Source organism: Botryllus schlosseri, chromosome 8 (assembly GCF_051294905.1).
Source record: "Botryllus schlosseri isolate E-star chromosome 8, Bs_hap1, whole genome shotgun sequence".
NCBI lineage: Eukaryota > Metazoa > Chordata > Ascidiacea > Stolidobranchia > Styelidae > Botryllus > Botryllus schlosseri.
This window is the reverse complement of record NC_137243.1, coordinates 12,307,140-12,313,634: the sequence shown is the minus strand read 5'-3', so window position 1 is coordinate 12,313,634 and position 6,495 is coordinate 12,307,140.

The window sequence follows — 6,495 nt, the reverse complement described above, 5'->3', positions numbered from 1 at the left end:
GCTGAACGGTATATTTAGAAGCGTGCGGCTCAAAGAAAACAAATCCGTTTTTTTACTAGGAATCCGTCGTGAAATCGCCACAAGAAAATCTACATCAACAACCACATCAAGTTATGTAAATCATGTGTGATCTTATTTTATATATCAGTTAATTTAGATTAATGAACGCCGGCAACAGTTCTTATTGTAACTATATTCTGACAGATTTGAATCCTTCGGATTCTATTATGCTGTATTTCAACTCACTGTCAGTATGATGTATATGCTACAGCTTACGTACGTGCAGGTAAATGCAAATCCCTCTAATGATAGGCCTACCTATGCTTTTTACTTGGTACATTTTCAACTGTAAGATTCGGCGGATAAATCGTTGCATCCGTGCTTTCGTGAGATGTGTTACAGAAAGTACTGAGGCTATACAGCGGGACCTACTTGGCTGCGATATCTATCTAGGGTTGCATTTAAAACAAAAATCAATTTAAAACGAACATGTTTAAATCAAGGCCCTTGTTTTCATACATGCTTTTTATTATTTTTATTTATTTGTAAGCCATGACGTCACCAATATTCAATGATGACGTCATATTGGATTGGCATTCCCAATGGAAAGTATAGGGTAAAAATAGCTCCATTGACGAAACAGGCTTCCAACCCCTGTCATATACAGACCTAAAATATCTTAAACAAGCGCTACATCGTCATGCAGCATTTTAACGATCGGCGGTAATCATCATCAGAACATTCATTCCGTACCAATGATCTCTATCTAGCTGTTGAACCGACTGTTCCGAGGGTTCCAACCGTCCCATGTCGTATATGTCGGTTATATCGGATGGTAATCGTCGTCCGTAGGCTCGTACAGCATGGAAAGTATTTACACAATTATGGCATAAATATATAGGTTACATTTTTTTAAAGGCCTTTGTTTAAAACACTGTTTAAAACATGTTTTAAACAAAGTGTTTTAAACAACCATTTGTTTTAAATGCAACGCCAAATAAATATGGTTTTAGGAAGACGGAGATTTGTATAATTAGTTGATTTGGGTACATAACGGACTAGATTGTTGCAGAAGCAATCTGTATGATGGTTTCAATCGAGGCAGAGCTGTAGCACACTGTATGCTTTATTGCGACAGGGGTGGCGATTCTTCACCGCTTCACCGCTACAACGCCGATGGACCTTTGGTTCCAGTCCGACCGAGGTTTATCGAGGACCCACATTGCCGCTTTCAAACGAAAGTAGGCCTTGTTATTAATCGGAAGCTCAGGAAAAATCAATAAGAATGATTACAATTATGCATAGATGTCGCATGTCATAGCCACCGTATTTGGCGAGATATGTGTTCATCCAACGGAAACATGTCTTGAGATTCCAGAGGTGGTCAAAGAAGTCATCGTTGGTACTCAATTAGAAGTATAGCAGTAATGTCGAAAATTTATACTCAAGTGCGAGTGGAAATTACGATTTCCACGCAAGAATAGCGTAAGTATTAGGCCTAATTTTACCGAAACATGGAAACTGCGCAGTAAAAATAGTTTAAAATCATAACCAGCTGAGTAAGTATGTACCTTAAACAGTTAAAACATGTACTATACAATATACCTATACACGGAACGCAGCCTATATGACTATACATCAAAGTTTGAACGCGTGATGAAGTCGAAATTATATCGAACTTGGTCCGAAGCCCTCCAGAATGGTAACAGCTGAGAAGAAATGAATTAATTGTCCAATGATTCTCACAGACTTCAGGTTTCACCCGCATGTACAGCGCCGATCACTTAACTTTCAGACACGTTGAGTGATGTCATGGCAACTACAAGAGCGGATTACAAGAATATCCCACGTATAAAAATAACAACACTCGACTGCTCTTTACTCTAGTCCAACTTCTACTTGATGCACCATCCCATCAATTCACTATCACTAACCACTTGAACAATTAAACGTGTTTGGTCGGCCAAGCGATAGAAGCGCCACGAAAGTCAAAGAAACAGTATTGACATACTTTCTACTTTATAAGATTAAATGGTCGAATATCGGAAATGAGGTACACATGTAAGGACCGGAAGTATGTTCGGTTCAAAGATCTGCCATATGCCAAGAGTAGGCATTTCGAATATCCGTTTTCCATAACAAACGCTCCGTTATCCATTAACTTTCCCATGTGCAGATACTTGGAACAACTTTGATGTTGGTAGCGATGTTTGGCTGCTTTTACCGGGAAGTAGCCAACCACGAATCGCTGGACAGGTGTGCAACTAAAAGGCAACACGTCAATTATAATCATAGATCAATTATACTTTTCCATATAAATTTGATATATAGGTCTCATACTTAATGGTAAGCATCAATCAGTTGTGATTGTCGGAATTGGCAAGAAGTACTCGATGCGTGATTTGAGGACTTTCCGTACAAAGATGAAGTGTGCGACGCTAGCCCAAATATACTGTTTTATCAAGCTACTAACCAAGAACAGATCAATTACGCGCATTGTTCGCCCTTTCTCGGGTTTTAAGTGCGCTTTTATGCTACCTACAAATTGGGACATTCAACTTTCGCCCGCATATTCACTTCCATGCTTGAATTCGCGAGCGTCATAAGCGCACGTTAGGTTCGAAGATAAACACAGTTGGTGGAAATAATCGCGCGCATTAAGGTGAAATTAATGTAACGATAAGCGAAAAAGGGAACGGTTGAACGATGGGATTAAAATTGCAGTAGGAGAATGGCATGCATTTTTTTCATTACAGAATCTGCCGATGTAACATCTGGATATATTCCACCAGAAGATAACCAGACTTTAATATAGATCAGTACGCATTGCTCAATAAGTGCAGCACAGAAATTGGTAGTACACTCGCACATTTCATCTCTGCGAGACGAAACAAATCATGCTTGTCCGAATATCCGCTGGTCCGCTCTCCAATCATGGATTGGTGGTGTAATGTAAGTAAATATAGCCATAGCAAATTACTCTTGAGGTAAGCAAAGATAAATATCTTATTCACACGTGACCAATAAAAGTCAAGCAAGGCGCTTTTGTAGGGTATTGCTATTAGGTCTGCGAACGTATTATCATTTCGTTGAGCGGTCCGGTCGGTATATCCGACAAACCCTACATTTTGTTAGAAATTATAATCGTAATTATTATAGTATTAATGACTCTCGACTCTCACTACTGTTCTATAATCAGGGTTGTATGCAAATGCCACCCTTGCCACGTGAAATGACAGTCAAAATTAGGGCTGGGCACAATGATTCGAGTACTCGAATCTGAATCGAGTATTAATTTCAATGATTGGAGTCGAGTAGTAAAAGACGATTTTTTTGAGTACTGAAATTATACGCTCTTCGCCACTGAAATTTGATTTATCAACGTGAATTAAATTTACGATACTCTTTCCACTGTGGTAACCGTGATTGTCCTGTGGTACGTGATTGTCCTTATCGCAGCATACAAAGCATAGTAAAAAGCTACGAATGATACTGGAAATAGTGCATTTACGAAGTCATGATCACCCCATAACATTGTCACAACGTGCAATGAAATCGGTATGGTCGAAAAATATACCTAAGTATCTTTGCTGTGATGAATACCAGGCATTATATTCCTTGTGGTGGCATAAAAGGTACATATTTGAACTTTGACATATTACATTCTGATATGACGTCATAATGAGTGGTATTCGAATACTCGACTAGAATCATAATACGTGATTCAGAATCGAATCACTCACGTAGTCGATTTTGCCCAGCCCTCGTCACCATACAAGTTTATTAACGTGACTGTATGGTATTGGAACTACTATGTAATTATGCAAACGCATGTTCCGAAGGTTTTGCAGGAAATTATGGTCTCAAGTGTATATCAGCAGACTATATCTTGTTTATTTGTGTTTCGCGACAATATTGTAGTGAATGCACGCCTTATATAGTAGTTTTACAATACGTTTCCAGATTACTAGGCCTGATGTATGGTCACCGCGATTTCGAGGATTCCTACTATCGTAGAAGTTTGCTATTCAACACATTACACAAAAAATTCTCGTCGAGAAAACGTCTCGATGAGAAGTTTCTCAAAAACTAGAATCAGTTTAGGAATAGATTATTGATAATGCATAGCAGGATAAGCCTGCTGCGAAATCATTGTACCAATGTACCTACTAACTTTCATACATATAACATTATACGCTATACTACGTATTCTTGAAATCCTGATTTATGAGATAAAGGGCACTACAACAACAGCAACAACTTGTGATGAAGCCTTAGATTAGCAAACCATCGAAAGTAGTCTGATTTATCAGTGTACCAACGGCTATACAGACACATTTCCGGGACCATGTGCGTCAACAAATTTGCGTCACTATGCGGCCAATACTAGGGCCCCCTGCATTTTATGCACAACACTGTGTAAAAAGTCGCTGACGCCCCCACCGACGATCAAAGCAGATATCTCATAAAACCATGAAGACTATCATTCGCCGACTTCTAGTCATATAAAGATGGAGCTAGCGCATTCAAAAGGTGGCGTGATTTTATTGGACAGATGTTCTGATTGATGAAACCTATAGAATAGAGCGGCAGCTATAAGAAGGTGACTTTAACGTGATTCTCTCCGGACATAGATGATGTTTACCGTTCTTAGAGACATCCTTTTTGTGATCCGGGACAAGACACCGCGCATGACACACGGTGTCATGTTGTCAAATAATTCCCCATTGACCACAATAGATAATATATGATGCCATCTCGATTTATCAGAGTCTTTAATAAGCGCCTGTACAAATCACCAAGCAACGAAAGATTCGTTCGAAAATATCCCATCAACTTTAAAAGGACTCCTATGTAGGGGAAATCACGATTTTTCAATCATAACAATCCATATACTATTCCCAACCCTCAATGATGTCTGAAGCGTGACTTTCTCTAGAGTTGTGCGATACTGTATACAGTATTACGCTATTGAACGTTGATTTCAATATCCTGTGACGGAATTTCGTTTAATAAACGATAAATTATATTATTTATGAGTGTTATTCAAAATCTCATAATGTATTTACAAATAGGCCAATCTATCCTGTTATTCACAACTATAAATCCTCTTGGCGCTAAGGCAATCATATATTATTGGAAACTTCCTGTTATACAGCGAGTGCGGGGCGAGAACATTTAGCAGAAATTCAGTTTCGTGACGTCAAAATACGTCACTGTGTCTGGTTTGTACAACACAGAGGGCACGAATGACAAACATAATAAATACATCTGTATAAATGGCATATAGCGCGAAGAAATTCCAAGCGGAAAACATTGCTGTGTTTTATATTCCATTAAATGTTTACGGCATTGCTATCACCGTGCTACATTTTTGTAGATGGCATACATGCTTGAAAGGTGGTCCTTTTTGAAGCATATTATTATGTGTTTGTAATAAGAAGGCAAAACAACATGTCTTACTCAAATTATGGAAATGAACTATTTCCAGCCTATGATATAAACCAGGAATACCAGACATTATACGATTGCAAACAGAAAGACGCGTCCTCGCGGCGGCAGACTATGCGATATTTTAAAGTAACTGGCAGAGTAGGTAACTCTTAAAGTCAAGTGCCTGCTTATACAATGTCTTCAGTGCTGTGAGGTGACAGCTAGTACCAGTCAAGGCAAATGCAGTATTTGCCAAGTGTGTCTCCAATGTCGTACGATATGTAGTCATCTTTTGAATGTTGCAACGAACAATAAATTTATATCACTACATTTGTTCGCTCTCAGCTTTTCAACTGACTCTCATCGGGAGTTACCGTCAGTAAATGCGGAGATCAAAATTCGAATTTCAAAAGGACGAAATAAACAGTGTGACGTAAGAATGGCAGAATAACACTTTCTGTTCCACGAGGAGCTTATTTAGTCAACTTTTAAAAAGTAAAAAAGTGCTCGGTCAACAGATCTATTGCAAAAAATAGCATGAATCAATTAAAATTCCGAAGTGAGTTTTGTAAAGTTATTGTCGCCATATGTTCCGCAATTTGTCAGAAGCGTTGACACATGAATATGTACAAAGCGTACACAGTTAAATGTGACTCAATCCCACCTGATGTATCGTTTAATTGAACGTAAGCAAGACACAAAGAAAAGCTAGCACCAATTTCGGATTCCTTTTTTGTCATTAGTCTATATAGAAGTACAGATGGCTGGAAAATACAAAAATAAAAATGCAGAAAAATCTGGATACCAGTCTACATGTCTGTTGTCCAACTGTCCATTTAAGCGACGTTTTAACGTCTGTTTTTGCTCTAAGCTGAGGTCGGTCATAGCATATATTTTGACATCAGCAACTCGTCTGATCTGCATGCGGCATATTCGCAAGTGCTTCGATCATAGGCCTATCGTGCATCGAAGATGCTCATAAACAGCACCACTACTCTGGGCCGAACCACGACGTTTTAATATATTCTGTTGTAAGTAGTCACGAATTACAATTAAAATAAT